At 54.1% G+C, this 17,457-nt stretch overlaps 2 non-coding genes across 2 annotated transcripts; both read left to right on the top strand.

Moving 5' to 3' along the window:
* The first annotated feature begins 14,556 nt into the window (after positions 1-14,556).
* Positions 14,557-14,630, top strand: TRNAI-AAU. The gene has a single exon. It is a non-coding gene; the product is annotated as a tRNA-Ile (tRNA).
* Positions 14,631-17,383: 2,753 nt separating this feature from the next.
* On the top strand, positions 17,384-17,457 carry TRNAI-AAU. Its single transcript has one exon. It is a non-coding gene; the product is annotated as a tRNA-Ile (tRNA).

The following is a 17,457-nucleotide window of genomic DNA, read 5'->3' as shown; positions in this document are numbered from 1 at the left end:
GTGCCCCTCACTCCCAACCCGCAGCCCCTGCCATCCCAGTCCTGACCTCCAGACTCACAGCTCTGCTGGTGCCCCTCACTCCCGACCTGCAGCCCCCTGGACTCCCTGCTGAGTTCCTCAGTCACTGTGCTGCTGGTGCCCCTCACTCCCGACCCGCAGCCCCTGCTATCCCAGTCCTGACCTCCAGACTCACAGCTCTGCTGGTGCCCCTCACTCCCGACCTGCAGCCCCCTGGGTTCCCCCCAGCTCTAGTGGTGCCCCTCACACCAGACACGCAGCCCCTGCTATCCCAGACCTGACCTCCAGACTCACAGCTCTCTTGGTGCCCCTCACTCCCGACCCGCAGCCCCCTGCGCTCCCTCCAGCTCTGCAGGTGCCTCTCACTCCCGACCCGCAGCCCCTGCCATCCCAGCCCTGACCTCCAGACTCACAGCTCTGCTGGTGCCCCTCACTCCTGACCTGCAGCCCCTGCCATCCCAGTCCTGACCTCCAGACTCACAGCTCTGCTGGTGCCCCTCACTCCCGACCCGCAGCCCCTGCCATCCCAGCCCTGACCTCCGGACTCACAGTTCTGCTGGTGCCCCTCACTCCCGACCCACAGCCCTCTGGGCTTCCCCCAGCTCTACCAGTGCCCCTCACTCCCGACCCGCAGCCCCTGCTATCCCATTCCTGACCTCCTGTGACGTTATGAGTGTAATATATTTCATTGAAAGGTGACAGGGCCAGAAAGAGTTAATTAACTCACCTCACCCACTGACCTGACCCATGGGTGAACCTTGAGGGCTGGTTAGGAAGCTCTGTAAATGAACAGAGCTTTGAAATGCAAGTCTGCATTGTTAGAGGTAGAAGGGGAGATGTTTGCTCAGGGCTTGTGATGTCAGCAAACAAGGCTTGTCTATTGCTGTAGTTTTCATTCAAAGATCAAAAAAGGAATATTAACATTTATGATGATACTTGAGTGAAATAGTATTATTGTCTCTGTGTCTCTTTGAAGGTTGTGCTAACCTGGATCTGAACTGTTTAATGGGTAAATTACCCTCTGCTAATTGCCAAGATGTTTGGGGTAAAGAGTTAAGCCTGTTGTTTTCTCAGGCTGAAAGGCTGCTGGAAATGTATAAGAACCCTGGGACATGATCCTGCTTCATCTCAGATCTGCTTTGGGATTTAAGACGGGGAAACCTTAAGCCATAAGGATTGAGATCCCGAGTCAATGACTGGAGTCACCCTGAATATGGACATTGGACTATCACCTCTGGACTATTTCTAAAAGGACTTTTGGCAACTACAAGCTCATCTGTGCTATGCATCTGAACCTCAAGAATTGAATTCAAGTCTGTCTGTATATTGATCTTTTAACCAACACTCTCTCTCTCTCTTTTCTTTTTTAATAAATTTTAGCTCAGTTAATAAGAATTGGCTGTAGCCTGTATTTTGGGTAAGATCTAAGTTATAATTGAACCTGGGTATGTGGCTGATCCTTTGGGATTGGAAAAACCTTTTCTTTGATGTGATGAGATCAGATTTTCAGGAATCATCATCATATCTGACGTGTGTGTCTGGACGGAGGCCTGAGGCTGGGCACTTCAAGGGAACTGCGTGGTTTGGACTTCTGAGTGACCAGTGAGGTGCTACAGAAGCTGTGTTGTGCTGGTTGGTAAATCTAAGTATTAGAATAACCACCAGCGTTTGGGGTGTGTCTGCCCCGTTTTGTTTGCAGTTCACCCTGATTGAGTGACCTCAGCTGGCTCCCACGGGCAGCACCGTCACACTGCTCCTTTCTAGTCACACTTTCTACACATCTAACATTAGTATATAATGTAATACAGATCTATCCCATCACCTGCCGGAGGTCCTCTGGTAAGGCGGATTCGGCGGCATGCCTGCGGGAGGTCCTCTGGTAACGCGGATTCAGCGGCATGCCTGCGGGAGGTCCTCTGGTAACACAGATTCAGCTGCATGCCTGTGGCAGGTCTGCCGGTCCTGTGCCTTCAGCGTACCACCACCGAATTGCTGCTGCAGCTGGGGCACTGGCAGAGCTCCCGCAGGCATGCCGCCTAATCCGCATTACCAGGGGACCTCCTGCAGGCAGGCTGCCAAAGGCAGCCTGACTGCCACCCTCACAGCGACCGGCAGGCCACCCCCCGCAGCTTGCTGCACTGGTGCCTGGACCCGCCCCTGTCCCTGACCCAGGGCAGAGGATAGTGAAGCTGAACATCCAGAGCTTGCAAGATGAAGGAGCAGGGGGGCGAGGCCTGGCGGTGTTGGCAGAACGGGAAAGCATCAGAGGGTTCTGTGGCAACCAGGGGGACTGGTGGGAGTCAGTGAGGGAGGAGTTCTGGCAGTCGTGCAAACACCACAACATTAAAGAAACCAACAGTGCCACAGCACTTGCCTGTGGGATTTCCACAAGAGCATCCAGGCAGGGGAGCCAGTCAGCATGTGACTGTATGACTGGATCAAGTGACAGCTGCCCGAGTTCCAGGAGATGAGGCTGCAGCTGGCCAACATGAGCAGGAGCACTGAGTGAAGGGAGGGGCAGCCTCCCCTGACATTTTTGCAGCCTGCAGGGAATGGAGACAAAGCAGGGGGATGCAGGGACTCAGGGCAGGCCCCACGGATCCGGTAGTGCAGGACTATAGTCGCTGGAGGAGGAGAGAGAGTCCTGTGAGAGGAAGCTGCTGGTGGGAAGCAATAAGTGCAGAGTGCAAAGCAGCCAGCTGAGAGTCATGGGTGTCTAGAAAACAAAACAGTAGCGGGTCCCATGGTGTAATGAGCAGCACTCAGGACTCTGAATCCTGGAATCTGAGTTCAAATCTCAGTGGGACCTCTTGGGCATATGTTGGTTTGCTGCAAAGCCTTGGAGCTCAAGGTGCTTGGTTATTCTCTCCCTGGCTGAACTAGAGTGATGTTTTTTCTCCTCCTCCTGGGTCACTGGTGCCCATTGGCGATGGGTCTCTGGTCCAGCTGGGCCGCTAGAGGGTGGGGTCCTAGACCTTAACAGTCTGGCTAGAGATTCCTGCGGGTTGACCTGAGGTTGGGTTTCTTGCTGCTTCACCTGATGCCCACAACTTTGGTCCCTGTAGCTGCAGCTCTTCCTCTTGCCCACATGGCATTTAAAGGAAGCAGGGCCAGGGCCAGGCTTCCCAGGCTGGAGCCCAGCCCCTCTCCTCCTCTGGGCACCTGGAGCAGAGGCATATGGTGCTGACAGCTCCAAGGGAAGGCTTAAAAGCCACAGAGCAACTGAGGTCAGGGCCAGAGGAGGGCAGGACCATACCTATGTGTGGCCTTCAGATGGGCACAAAAACACTCAGCCAGCCTGCTCCCTGCCAGGCCAAACCCCCACTGAAGGCCACCCGCAGACCATCATGCAGGGCGGCTGCTGATGCTCTGTGGCCAACATCACAAGACGGTAGGAAAGCAGGGCCAGCCCCCCTGGTGGGGCCTCTTACCGTTCCCACTCAAGGTGCTCACTTTGGCAGTGGGGCAGGAGATTTTACCCCAAGAGGCTTTTCCCCAGCTGGCGAGAAGCAGAGAAACACCCAGGCTCCCAAGGTGCTATGTAGCAAACCCCCTGAAGCACAGGGACAGGCGCACACTTGGAAGAGGGAAACTGCTCCACACGCTAGCCCGGGCAGCCGCCCATTTTCTTTGGCAAGTCAGGAAGGGCAAAGGCGAGACTGGAAGCACCTGGGGCTCATGCCCCAGCCTTTGTGATGCCCAACCCCCAACTCCTTCCCGGGGCTCTAGCTGAAGCCAGAGCATTGGCCTGAGTGGCCAAGAAGAGGTTCCAGCCCTGAAGGGAGCAGGACGTTCAGCACAAAGTGAGCACAACCACGAGGGGACTCAAATCCTGAATCATCCGATCCACAGGGAGATGCCTTATCCTTTAGGCCACATGATGAGGGGGTCTAAGCTCTTCTTTGGAAAAGCCGGACACTGTGTTTCTCAGACTCGGGTCATCTACTGAGCGGGGCTGAGACTCTCTGGGCACAAGAAGTCAAGTTCCCAGCGAGATGTGAGACTTAATTGTATGGGGCCAGGTGCAGGGCTTTGGCAGGGAGGCTCAGGCATGGGGGATTGATGTGCAGCGGACGGACCGGCTGTCTAGTTGTAGAGATTCAGGTAGCTCAATTGGTAGAACATCAGGCTCTGAATCTGAGGGTCCAGGGTTCAAGCCCCTGTCTGGTTGCTCAGCTTTTAAGTTGCCTTGTGTGCCAGGAGCCAAACTCTGTTCACAGCCACACAGGGATTCCCAGAAGCTGTGGCGGTTTCCTGGAAAGGTTCCTTTCCTTAGCAATCAGGAGAGAGGCCACATCCACAGGAGCAGGTGCAGATAGCGCAGTCTCTGGCCTCCAGGAAGTGCTGTGGGGCAAGGAGCTGAGAAAGCCTGGAGGGAGAGCATCAGAGATGGGGGGGAAGGGAGAGAGAGAAGCAATGACAACAGAGGGCAAGTGTAAAGGGGGCATCTGGTCCGGCTATTGTGGGGAACTTCCCTGCTTTATATACAACCCTGGTGGAATTGGCCAGTGGAAAGATCTGAGTCCCCACTCACCTACCCAGAGGCTGCCTGACCTCGAGGACTGTTAGGATACAGATATTCAGGGCTGTCTGCAAAGGCCTGTACTTTAAGAATTTAGGTGTATTTTTATCACTTAGCTAGTTATAAAGGTATAAAAGAAAGAATAAAAAAATCACTGTCTGCCTGTGTAATGGCCTTCTCTTACTGTGACAGTCTGAGGCCTGGTTCTTCGGCTAAGCAGCAAAGGCAGCCATAAGGTGGGAAGTGTATGGTCACATCCTCACATTCCCAACTAGTCACATTGAAATAAGGTGCTATTGGGCTGTTAGGAATACAATCCTGTCCTGATATTCCATCACCTCCAGAGAAAGGGAAACTTAGTTTGGTAGCATCCTGTCTGGCAAGAACTCACTTATCAATAGACACAGCTGGAAAATCCTTATGTCTGTATAGATGTAGTTGTGAAATCCTCCCTTCTGTATTGTTTTGTATGTTTATTTGCATGGTCTCTGTCTGGTTCTGTGATTGTTTCTGTCTGCTGTATAATTAATTTTGTTGGGTGTAAACCAATGAAGGTGGTGGAATATAATTGGTTAAATAATCATGTTACAATATGTTAGGATTGGTTATTTAAATTTCAGTAAAATGATTGGTTAAGGAATAGCTAAGCAGAACTCAGGTTTTACTATATAGTCTGCAGTCAATCAGGAAGGCGGTGGGGGCGGTGGGAAATGGGAACAGGGACTGGGGATGGGGGAATTGGGATCATGTTTTACTACAGGGGGAAATGGGAACAGGGGATGGGAACAGAAACAGGGACACAGGCAAGGCTCTGTGGTGTCAGAGCTGAGAAGGGAACACTAAGGAAGGAAACTGGAATCATGCTTGCTGGACGTTCACCCCAATAAACATCGAATTGTTTGCGCCTTTGGACTTTGGGTATTGTTGCTCTCTGGTCATGCGAGAAGGACCAGGGAAGTAAGAGGGTGATGGAATAAGCCCCCTAACACTGTCATTTGTTGCTCTAGGCTCCATTCACATCCCACTCCTGACACAATCACTGTCTTCTATCTGACGAAATAGCCTAATTTCAACCTCTCCTGTAACATTACACCACCAACTATTTAGCATTTGTATGAGAGAAGTTGGAGGGAATTCAAACATCTTCAAATGGCAAAACTTTTCCCCCGACCTGGTCAGTGAATCCTATGGTGAGAAACTTTCTGTGCATTTCAGTTTCTTGTATTGTTGGATGGGGCCTGAGGGGCTGGAAGGGAAATGTCCATGGAAAACTTGGACATCACTGTTGTCCGGAAAAAGGCAGGTGTTATACACTATCGCTTCTCGTATTCCCGTGGAATCTGAGTCTAGCTGAAGAATTTCTGTCTATCTTAGAGAGAATCATTCCATTGTAAATACAAATGAAATGAGATCTTCAGGTCGAGTCAGTGCCTTTTAAAAATATTTACTGAGAAAAAAGTCATTCTTTGCCTTGTTAATAAGGACAAGAAGCCCTCTTTTCCTTTCCATTTCAAATGCGAAATGAATGGAGATTTTCATTGAAAAACCTTCTGGTTGTTAGGGGAATTGAACCCAGGCCATGGCTGTTAAAACACCAGAACCTACTGCTTAAAGCACCAGGGAGGGCTGTTTTTTTCTGACAGCCAGTGTTGTTTTTCTCAGCCTCCTACTTCACCAATGTCAGACTCTGAGTGCAGTTAGGCTCTGGAATAGGCTCCCAAAGGCGTCTGTGGTGTCTCTGTCCTCAGAGGTTTTTAAGAACAGGTTGAACAAACCTCTGTTGAGGATACTCTGCATATACTTGGTCCCATAGACAACCTGCTCTGGCTCTATCTGCTACCTTCATCGTGTTTGGATGTAAAGGTGGGAAATTGGCCCCTCTTTCAAGTTTAAATGTTGTAACTTCTACATCTAGACCGGGGTGGCCAACCAGAGCCAACGTAACTGCCAAACGTGCACCTTTGTATGCAACTGCTGAGTCAGTTGTGAACCTTGCTACCATTATCATTATCCCTTTGAAATAACGATGGTGATGGACACTTGGCTGTGTATCCCAGAGTGCCCTGGACGTCTACAGGCTGCGTTAGCCAATCCAACCATTTGGCACTTGCAGATGGGCACCTCTGTATTGTGCCTGAGTCTTGTACAGCTATGAATGGCTGGTAGATGCCGATATTTTCCCATCTTTTTAACCAGCACTAATACCAGGCCAGGCCAGGGCTGGGAAGAGAGAGAGAGCAGCAGGTTTCCCCTATTGTGGGTGTCTCGCTTTTTCTTGACTAGCTTCACCTGTGCACCAACTTGTACTTTTCATATGTGAGCCTGGCTAGCTCAGTTGGCAGAGCATCAGACTTTTAATCTGAGGGTTCAAGTCCCTGGTCAGGTGAAAAACTTCTCACTGTGAGTATAAAAATCTGTCTTTCTGGAGTCTTGTTCAGTGTTACTCTTTCTCTCCAGGATTTTGCCTTTCCTAAGAAGGGCCTTTCTGTGGGGGGGATTGAAGGAGCAACTCCTTGACATCCCCTCTGTCCTTGCAGACTGGAGGAATAAAGTCCTCTGGGCATATGGCATGTTCCTCCCTGCAGACACAAACACACAGAATATTCATAAGGAATTAGAATTAGAATCCACCACTTTCCTTGGGAGCTTGTTTCTGTCGTGAATCATCCTCGCTGTTGAATATTTGTGCCTTAGATGTAATATATGAATTTGTCTCTTTTCACCTTCCAGCCATTGGGTCTTGTTATGCCTTTCTCTGCTCGATTAAAGAGCCCTTTCATACCCAATCTTTTCTCTCCATTAAGGACCTTCAACACTTCAATGAAATCACCTTTCAATCTTCTTTTGATAATCTAAACAGGTTGAGCTCGTTCAATAGCAAAGAGCAACCAAATGTTCTGAGGGCTGGAGAAAAATGTCTTCTAGGGAAAGTGGTGGATTCTCCATCTCTTGATATCATTTAATGAAGACTAGATGCCTTTCTGGAATGTGTTTGCCCCAAAAGTAGCTATTGTGTCATACAGGAGGCCTGTGATATGCAGGGGGTCAAATAAGATGCTCTAGTTGTCTCTTCTGGCCATAAAGTCGACTAATTTCTGAAAACGGAGTGTAGCATTGGGAGCAGCGTCTGATGTTTTCCTGTCTAGCCGGCTTGCTTCCTAGAACGAACGCTCCTTGAGTGGGTGATCCACAGGGAGTAGCTCAAACCTCCCAAGTGCCTGGCCAGGGGCAGGACATTAGCACAGCAAGGGAGGGGTGTGGCAGTGACATCACAAAGGTCTTTTGCAGGACCTCAGACTATTGGTCAAAGGTGGTGGGGAGGTGGTGACCTCACAGAGAGATGCTGACATCAGCCAGGCAGGACAGGGGCGAGGGGCCAGGGAAACCTCAGAGACCCCTGTGGCTTTGCTTCAGCAAGTCTCCTTCTCCAGGTCTCTCTTTGAGGACTGAGAGAGTATTCGGGTTCAGGCACGTGAGCGCCAGGAGGAACCTCTTTCGAGTTTTCTCCTTCCCTTTTAGTGATTTTACTAGTAAACAGAAGTCCCTGTTTAGAAGGTAAGAGCCTCCTCGAGGTTTGAAACCTGTTCAGTCTGATCCATCTGGTGATCATTGAATTCTAGGCATGGAAAACACGAGCTTACGGAGGCAGAATTTTATTGCGCACCTGGGATTTTGTCCCTTAGAATCACTGGGGTCATTAGGGTTTGTCCTTTTGGTTTCACCTTTTCCTCCATCCATCCCTCCCTCCTTTCTCTTTGTCTCTTGCTTCTTTTGTCCTTTCTCCTGTTCCCCTCCCAACACCAGGAAGGCATTTTTCTCCAGCCCTCAGAACACTTCGTGGCTCTTTGGTCATCAGACTCCTGAACTGCAGCTGGATGTGGTTCTTGTTCTTCTGCACAACATAGCTCCTGGAGAAGAGGGATCTGCAAATGTACATTCATATGATACCTTTGTTTAACTGATGAAAACATAATTTGACACTTAGAGGATTGGAACTGATTTCAGCTGATGGACAGCTTTGCTAGGTTTTTATGCATTTGGACAGTGAAATGTTGAGTGTTTACATTGATATCAAGCACTCCTGTAGAGAGGAGCCCTGAACAGAATGGAAAATGGAAATGAAAATGTTTTCCTTTTTTAAAAAAAAAGAGGGTTATAAGAGAACACGCGGGTTTGAACTGAGGACTACTTAAACTGCAGTCAAGCACTTTAACACTGAGCAATATCCCCATGACAACAGGACTATGGAACTGTGATGTCCAGCACTTTGAAGGACAGACCCTGCTTCATCGAGGTCCTTTGCCATTCCCAGACCACAGGTGGTTTTAAAAATGGGGTTTGATTAAACTTCTTAAATGTGGTAAACACCACAGCTTGCACACCCACCGATATAGCTTCTCCCACTGACATCGCTGCCACCTCTTGGGAAGTGGATTAACTGCACCCACAGGAAAACTCTCTCCCTCAGCATAGAGCAGTGGTTCTCAAGCTGTGGGTCAGGACCCCAAAGTGGGTCATAACCCTGTTTTAATGGGGTCACCAGGGCTGGCATTAGACTTTTGGTGCCTGGGGCTGAAACCAAAAGTCTGAGCCCCACCACCCAGGGCTGAATCCCTCAAGCTCTGGTTTTGCCCACCCCTAACTGGGGCAGGGCTCAGGCTTTGTCTCCTCTGCCTGTGCTCAGTGTAGAGGTGCTTGGTGCATCTTTCTAGGGTCATGTAGTAAGTTGTTTTTTTTGGTAGAAAGGGGTTGTAGTGAAAGGAAGTTTGAGAAACCCTGGCATAGAGCCTCTGAGTATGTCTAGACTTGGCTCCCTGTGGCAGATCAGACACTGGAAGTACAGCCATGGAGACACCACACCCCAGCCTGGCCTAGCAGGCAAGAATCAAACCTCCACAGACAAATGCCTGTTGCTTTCTAACCCATCTCCCTAAGCCCTCAGCCACCACCACTTAACAAAGGGGCTTTTCTACACGATGGTTCTGGTCTCACTGAAGGGTCATTTCCAATTGTTTGCTCAGACCAGCATTAGGGGAAATGGTGCCCTGGGCAAAGTTGTACTTTGGCACTTCCCCATTGCCCCTGGACGATCCCCACTCCCCCTTTACCGCTAGCTCCTGCACTCCCAACCCTTACGCCTCCTTCACCCCTAACTCCTGCCCCTCCTGTGCCCCCTTTGCCCTTAACTCCCTGGGCCACCAGCCATTGCCCCTCTCCTGCAGCCCCTTCACATGGCTCCAGCGCTGGGGGCCCCACACTTGTTCTCCCTTTCCCTGGGCTTTGGCATCACTAGCCCCTGCTTAGCGAGTAGGGTTCAGTGGTCCCCAAAAAGTGGGGCATGAGTCCTAGGGGGACACAGAGGAACATTCATGGAGTCAATGAAATCAATTGAGCTTCTTCAGTCTCTCGCTGCAGACATTTCCCTTGTTTTTAAAGGCAAAAATCCTGATCTTTCCAATGGGAGCTGCTGCTTCAATGTTCACTTTGGGGAGGGATTTGGCTGCACTCAGAGATCTGCCCGCGGGTTACAATCTGCGATCCGAAGGGCCGAACGCAAACAGCGTTTAGATGGGACCGTTAGTGCCGCCCCCGTGTGGCCAAAGATCAGAACTGACCAGCAGAGTTTACAGCTGGAGCCTGGGATGCTCCTGAACAAACTGGGCACGAAGCCTCTCGCGTGGGACCCTCGCTGTGCAGCAGGAGGCGGAGGGCAGCTGATTGTCAGGGCTCAGGGCTGCACCCTGCCAGGCTGAGCCGGTGTCTGTGCTAAGCTCGGCATCAATCAGGTGATTCTGGGCAGTTCGGGGTCCCCGGGCTCCCACAGGAGGGTGAAGCAGGTCACCCCTGGAGCAGGTTAAAGCTGCAGGGTGACAGTGGGGTTGCTGCCCCTGTGAACAGCTGCTGTAGCACCGCCTGGGCAGGACAGGGAGAGCCAGTTATACCCCCCCCAGCCTGTATCGGGGGATGGGAGCACTCACACCCTGGGGACCCACCCACCAGAGATCTACGGGGGGGAGAGTCGCACCCACACACCCAGGATGTTGTAGGGGGAGACAAGGGCATCCACACTCCGGGATCCTCTGCAGAGGGACAGACACCCACACATCCAGGATTCTGTATGGGGGGCAGAGATACCCGGACACCTGGGCGGGGAAAGGGGGCACCGAAACATCCAGGATCTTACCTGGCAGGACAGCGGTGCCTGCAGCTCAACATGAGACGGGGGTGGGGGGAGCAGGAGCATTTCCCAGTTCCAGGCTGTCCCCGTCTGGCCAAGGCACAGAGCTCACAAGCAGAGTTTAAAGCTCCAGTTGCCAAACTGCAAAGCAAGCCGGGCTCTGTGGCTGGTGCCTGTGATCCCAGCTCCTGGGGAGGCTGAGGCCAGCGGATTGCTTGAGCTCAGGAGTTCTGGGCTGCAGGGGGCTGTGCCGATCAGGTGTCTGCACTAAGTTCAGCATCAATATGGTGATCCTGGGGAAGCTTGGGGTCCCCAGGTTGCCTAAGGAGGGGTGAACCGGCCCAGGTTGGAAACAGAGCAGGTCAAAACTCCTGTGCTGATCAGTAATGGGATCATGCCTGTGAATAGTTCCTGCAGCATAGCCTGGGCAAGACAGTGAGACGTGGTCTCCTTTGAGACACACCCCCCCCACCCGCAGAGCCTGGCTGGGGGGATGGGAGCACCTACACGCTGGGGATTCTGACTTGGGGGGAGGGATGCATCCAAGCAACATGGATCTTGAAAAGAGGAACAGCGACACCCACACACCACAGAGCCTGGATGGGGGCAGGGGAACCACACACAGGAGCTAGTTCATGGGGTGGGGGACACACCCATATGCTCCATTCCACCATTCTTAATGAGAAGAACGGGGGAATCCGCACAACACGGATCCTTAACGAGCTGGGGGACACCCACACACTCCACTATTAACCAGGAGGGACAGGGGCACCAGACACCCTCGGTAGTGTGGAGAACCCCCACATCCACCGGATCCCTCATGGGGGGTAAGACAGAGGGGATTATAATGGGGCCCAGCGCACCCACGCACCAGGGATTGTTAAGGGCTGAAGGGACAGGGACACACACACACACTGAGATCACGTCCTTGGAGGAACGCAAACCCTCCACAGAAGGACCTGGTCTGTTCCATGATGGCAGCCCAGCCTGGGTGAGTCAAAGTCTCTTTTTATACATCCATGCCCCAGAGATCCTGACTAGGGGGAGAAAGACACCCACCCACCAGAGATCCTTAATGGTCTAGGGTGCACCCACACACCAGGGATTCTTCTGGGTGGGAGGAATGGAGACAGCCAGACACACTGAGATCACTTCCTCCCAGGAGCCTGGGCCAGACAGGGAGACACAGTCCCCCTTCACATATCTGCCAGACAACCTTCCTCCCACTCCCTCCACACAATGTTCTTATCTGGAGGTGAATCCAGGGAAATCCCATGGAGGATTCTTATCTGGGGAACTGGGGGTACCCACTTACCACCAGAGATTCTTAAGGGCAGGAGGAACAGGGACTCCCACCTCTGCAGCATGGGGGTGGGTCGCCTGCTGGGATCATCTGGGCATATTTCACCTCATCAGTTCCCTGCCATTGCCTTGGGGCCCCTTGTTCGCTGCCTCTGGTACCCAGTTTAGCCTCCTTCCTGAGGGCTGAGACGCTTTGATCTATCTAAGGTCTGTGGGATCAGTGTGTGTCATGGTGTAATTCTGTGTTATTCGGGGGTCAGACTAGCTGAGCTAATGGCCCCTTCTGCCCTTAAACGCCATGAAAACATTTCCCTGGTTTCTCCTTGCGCCTGACAGACACCACGGTGAGGGGCCCGATAGAAGATCCTGGACACAGCGCTCTGGCTCTTACTTTACTTGGTGACGTCAGCGCTTTCCTAGCAAAGCTGCTGCTAAAGCGCTGGATTTGGGGAACGGTTCGGCTCCGGTTCAGAGATCTGCCTGCGCGGTGTGAACCTGCCATGAGGAGCGGGAAATGCAACCAGCAACGGGAGGCGTTGGCTGAGCTCCAGGCTGCCCCCGTGTGGCCAAAGCTTAGAACTGAGCAGCGGAGTTTAAAGCTGGCGCTGGGAGGGACCTGAACACACGGGGCATGAAGGCTCCTGCGTGTAACGCTTGTTGGGTGGGCAGCTGAGCGTAGCTGATTGCCGGAGTTCAGGGCTGCACCCCGGGGTGCTGAGCAGGTGTCTAGGCTCAGGTTGGCCTCGCTATGATGGTTTCTGGGAAGTTTGGGGCCGCCAGTCTCCCTAAAGGGAGGGGAGCCAGGCCAGGAAAGGAGGCCGGCAAAACTCTGGTACGAATTGCCAGTGGCACTGACCCTGTGAAGAGCCGCTGCTGCCCCGCCAGGGAGAGCCGGTCTCTCTTTGTGCAGCCCCCTCCATTCCTCAGGACAAGGGTTGTGCTCAAAGATCTGTGTCCCGTGTTTTCACCTCCATGTGAAGTGCACAGTGCAAATAACCCTCAGCGCATCAGCTCAGGTCCAGGCTCCACTTCCACCCGCTCAGGCAAGATGGTGCAGAGGAGCCCCTGGGTGGCTGTGGGCCTGGGGAGGATGGCTTTTGATTTTTCGGCCTGACCGCTACGGGCAGCCAGGCCAAAAGTCAGATGGCCGGCTCTCCCGTCCACCACGCTCATCAGGAGCCCTTAGTCGACAGGCTTGGAGAATGCGGGCATCGCCCCACTACCTCTCGCATGCAAAGCGAGCGCACTGCCGCTGAGCTAATTCCCCACAGCTGGCCTGACTCTCAGGCACCGGGCAAAAAAAGGCAAGGGCTCTGTGGCCTTAAGCAGAACACAGCCTGAAATGGGGGGATGGGGGCGAGGCGCTACCCAGAGCTGGGGAAGGGGGTCCGAGTCCCAGCCACGCTCCTCGGCACAAACACCAACGCTCCATCCCTGGACTGTGTCTGGGCTGAGAGTTAGCCCCAGAAACAAGCACCAAACTTCAGAAGACAACGCAGGGATAGATCACTTGATGATTGCCTGCTCTGGCCATTGCCTCTGAAGCGCCTGGCATCGGTTACTGTCAGAAGACGGGATAGTGGCCTAGATGGACCATCGGTCTCACCCAGGAGGGCCGTTCTTATCTTCACCACTTTCCTCTAACCCAAGCAAAGCCAGAAGCAGGCCCAGCTCAGCAACTCTAGCAGACTCCTGGCCCCGGCCCAGCATACAGCAAAACGACCCTGCCTCCGCCAGGATAGACAGCCACCGACTCCCTCTTCCAGACCAACGCAGCCCTTCCCCGCTTTGGCTGTCTCCAAGCTGTCTGCGTGCTCTGCTCTGCTCCACGGCTGCCATGCTGCCTGAGATCAGGAGGCTGCGAGGTCTCACGGTCTCAGCTGAGCTGGTATCGCGTGCCACCCCGCCCATCTCCTCATTCCCTTCATGGACCCCTGGGATGTGAGTAATTCTGTAGTTGAGTGGCTCTCCCTCCTCCTGGCCAATGAGCTTGGCGTAGACTAGCAGGGAGGAGGAGGAAAGGGATTGTGCTCCAGTGAGAGCTCAGAAAGAAAGTTGCAGGTCCCCCACTAGAGCCCAGCACAGCAGAGCCCAGCAGGCTGGAGAATGTGTGTATGGGTCTGACTACTTCTCCCATGCTCTTCCATTTGAGCTAACTTCCCCCAGCTGTCTCCAGCCTCCCAGTCAGCGCAAGGGAGAGAAGGGCCGGGGAGGAAGAGCTTTGTGCTCCGCAAGGGCTGGCCTTTTGGGAGGCCAAGCGGGGAGAGGGATGGAGGCCACTGGAGGAGCTGAGCCGGCTGACCGTGCATGGCTTCTAAAAGAAGGGCAAGAGAAGATCCTGCGGCTACCTTGCCGCTGGAGAATGCGGGCATTGATCCCGCTGCCTCTCGCATGCAAGCGCTCTACCACTTGAGCTAATTCCCCTACCTTGGCAAATGGGGTCTTGATCCATCCATTCAATAACGGAGGCCACATCGTTCCCCGCGCCAGCCGGTGACTCCTTCCAAAAGGGTCAGGCAAAACCAGGCACCCCGTTGGCCGGCTAGCTCAGCTGGTTAGAGCGTGGTGCTAATAACGCCAAGGTCATGGGTTCAAGCCCCATGCTGGCCCCTTGGGGTGCAGGAGGGAGAGGGTGGCTTCTGGTCTTTTGGCTTCCTGCTAGGGGTGGCAGAGGCCAAAACCAGGTGGGCCGGGAGCGGGCAAGAGCCCTGCTGGGCGCGGGCGCAGGCGCCGGGCAGGAGGAGGCTCCGGACACCTCCTTGGGCTCTCCTCCCTGGGCTCCTCGCTCCACCTGCTGCCTGAAAGGAACTTGGGCCCGGGGAGGAGACGGGTGAGCCCGGCCAGCTGCCTTCCAGGCTCATAGGAGGCCAGGCTTGAGCTGCCCGCCCGCGAAGCCAAAATCGCAGGCCTGCCGGCTCACCCCCATTTCCACAGAGGGTTGACCTGATGGCCCGAATTGTTGCCGGCCGCCAGCTCCACCCAAATGGACCCGACGCCGGATCATGCTCCCCAGCCCAAGCCACAGAGGAAGGCTTAATACTCGGCACCCCAAACTAGGGGAGAGGCTTCACACTCCGCCGGCGCAGGGTGACCTTTGGGACTTCCCTGGACACCATCCTCCCACCGCCCACAGCCAGACCCCCCAAGCCCACACTCGAGCCCACCCCTCCGACAGGAAGGAGCAGGAGGACCACTCCACCCAGGGGCACCACCACTCAAAGTCAGCTTCACTTGCTTCCTCTTCTACCCCTTTCCTCCCAAGTTATGCGTGCCTCACGGGAGCCGGCCCTGGGAAGACGCAGGCACGGCACTCTGACTGACGCAAGCCAAACGCCCACACCGAGAGTTTAGCACGGGCTCTTGAGGCACTGGAGGAACCCCATGCAGACGCACTGATGGAGCTAAGCTTTACGGCCAAGGGCCCTACCTGTGCAGAAAGCCAACTTGCTTGTGAAAAAGACGCCTCTTTCGGCTCCCCTTCCAAACTTCCAAATGCCTCCAAATGGGAAAACACACACACTGAAACACCCAAACGGTACTAACGCTGGGGCCAGGGGAAAAGAAAAGCAAGGAAAAGATTTCTAAATGGCCACCCTGCCAGAGTCGTACAGCTCCGAAAGTGAAACCCGTGGGAGGGACATTACACAGAAAAGGGGAATGGAAAGCTGCCCAAATTGAGATGCTGTGGAAAGCTACAGCCCCATCGCTACTCCTACTCTGCACACTTCTTGCAACAGCTGATGAACGGCCAGGTGCTTTTCGCATCCAAGCCCACACCAGGGGAAGACCTTGAGAAGCTTCCCGTGGCTTGCCTGGTTCAGCTGGTCAGAGTGTGGCACTCGTGGAGGCAAGATGGTGCAGAGGAGCCCCTGGGTGGCTGTGGGCCTGGGGAGGGTGGCTTTTGATTTTTCGGCCTGACCGCTACGGGCAGCCAGGCCAAAAGTCAGATGGCTGGCTCTCCCATCCACCACGCTCATCAGGAGCCCTTAGTCGACAGGCTCGGAGAATGCGGGCAGCGTCCCCCACTACCTCTTGCATGCAAAGCAAGCGCTCTGCCGCTTGAGCTAATTCCCCGCAGCTGGCCTGACTCTCAGGCACCAGGCAAAAAAAGGCAAGGGCTCTGTGGCCTTAAGCAGAACACAGCCTGAAATGGGGAGGGGGGGCGCTACCCAGAGCTGGGGAAGGGGGTCCGAGTCCCAGCCACGCTCCTCGGCACAAACACCAACGCTCCCTCCCTGGAGTGTGTCTGGGCTGAGAGTTAGCCCCTGAAACAAGCACCAAGCTTCAGAAGACAACGCAGGGATAGATCACTTGACGATTGCCTGCTCTGGCCATTGCCTCTGAAGCGCCTGGCATCGGTTACTGTCAGAAGACGGGATAGTGGCCTAGATGGACCATCGGTCTCACCCAGGAGGGCTGTTCTTATCTTCACCACTTTCCTCTAACCCAAGCAAAGCCAGAAGCAGGCCCAGCTCAGCAACTCTAGCAGACTCCCTGGCCCCCGGCCCAGCATACAGCAAAACGACCCTGCCTCCGCCAGGATAGACAGCCACCGACTCCCTCTTCCAGACCAACGCAGCCCTTCCCCGCTTTGGCTGTCTCCAAGCTGTCTGCGTGCTCTGCTCTGCTCTGCTCCACGGCTGCCATGCTGCCTGAGATCAGGAGGCTGCGAGGTCTCACGGTCTCAGCTGAGCTGGTATCGCGTGCCACCCCGCCCATCTCCTCATTCCCTTCATGGACCCCTGGGATGTGAGTAATTCTGTATTTGAGTGGCTCTCCCTCCTGGCCAATGAGCTTGGCGTAGACTAGCAGGGAGGGAGGAGGAAAGGGATTGTGCTCCAGTGAGAGCTCAGAAAGAAAGGTGCAGGTCCCCCACTAGAGCCCAGCCCAGCACAGCAGAGCAGAGCATAGCAGAGCAGGCTGGAGAATGTGTGTATGGGTCTGACTACTTCTCCCATGCTCTTCCATTTGAGCTAACTTCCCCCAGCTGTCTCCATCCTCCCAGTCAGCGCAAGGGGGAGAAGGGCCGGGGTGGAAGAGCTTTGTGCTCCGCAAGGGCTGGCCTTTTGGGAGGCCAAGCGGGGAGAGGGATGGAGGCCACTGGAGGAGCTGAGCCGGCTGACTGTCCATGGCTTCTAAAAGAAGGGCAAGAGAAGGTCCCTGCGGCTGCCTTGCCACTGGAGAATGCGGGCATTGATCCCGCTGCTTCTCGCATGCAAAGCAAGCGCTCTACCACTTGAGCTAATTCCCCTACCTTGGCAGATGGCATCTTGATCCATCCATTCGATAATGGAGGCCACATCGTTCCCTGCGCCAGCCGGTGACTCCTTCCAAAAGGGTCAGGCAAGGAAGGGCTTCCCGTAGGCTGGCTAGCTCAGCTGGTTAGAGCGTGGTGCTAATAACGCCAAGGTCATGGGTTCAAGCCCCATGCTGGCCA

The sequence above is a fragment of the Mauremys reevesii genome, linkage group 12, assembly GCF_016161935.1.
Source record: "Mauremys reevesii isolate NIE-2019 linkage group 12, ASM1616193v1, whole genome shotgun sequence".
NCBI lineage: Eukaryota > Metazoa > Chordata > Testudines > Geoemydidae > Mauremys > Mauremys reevesii.
The sequence above is the reverse complement of the archived record's forward strand: the minus strand, read 5'-3'. Positions and strand labels throughout refer to the sequence as shown.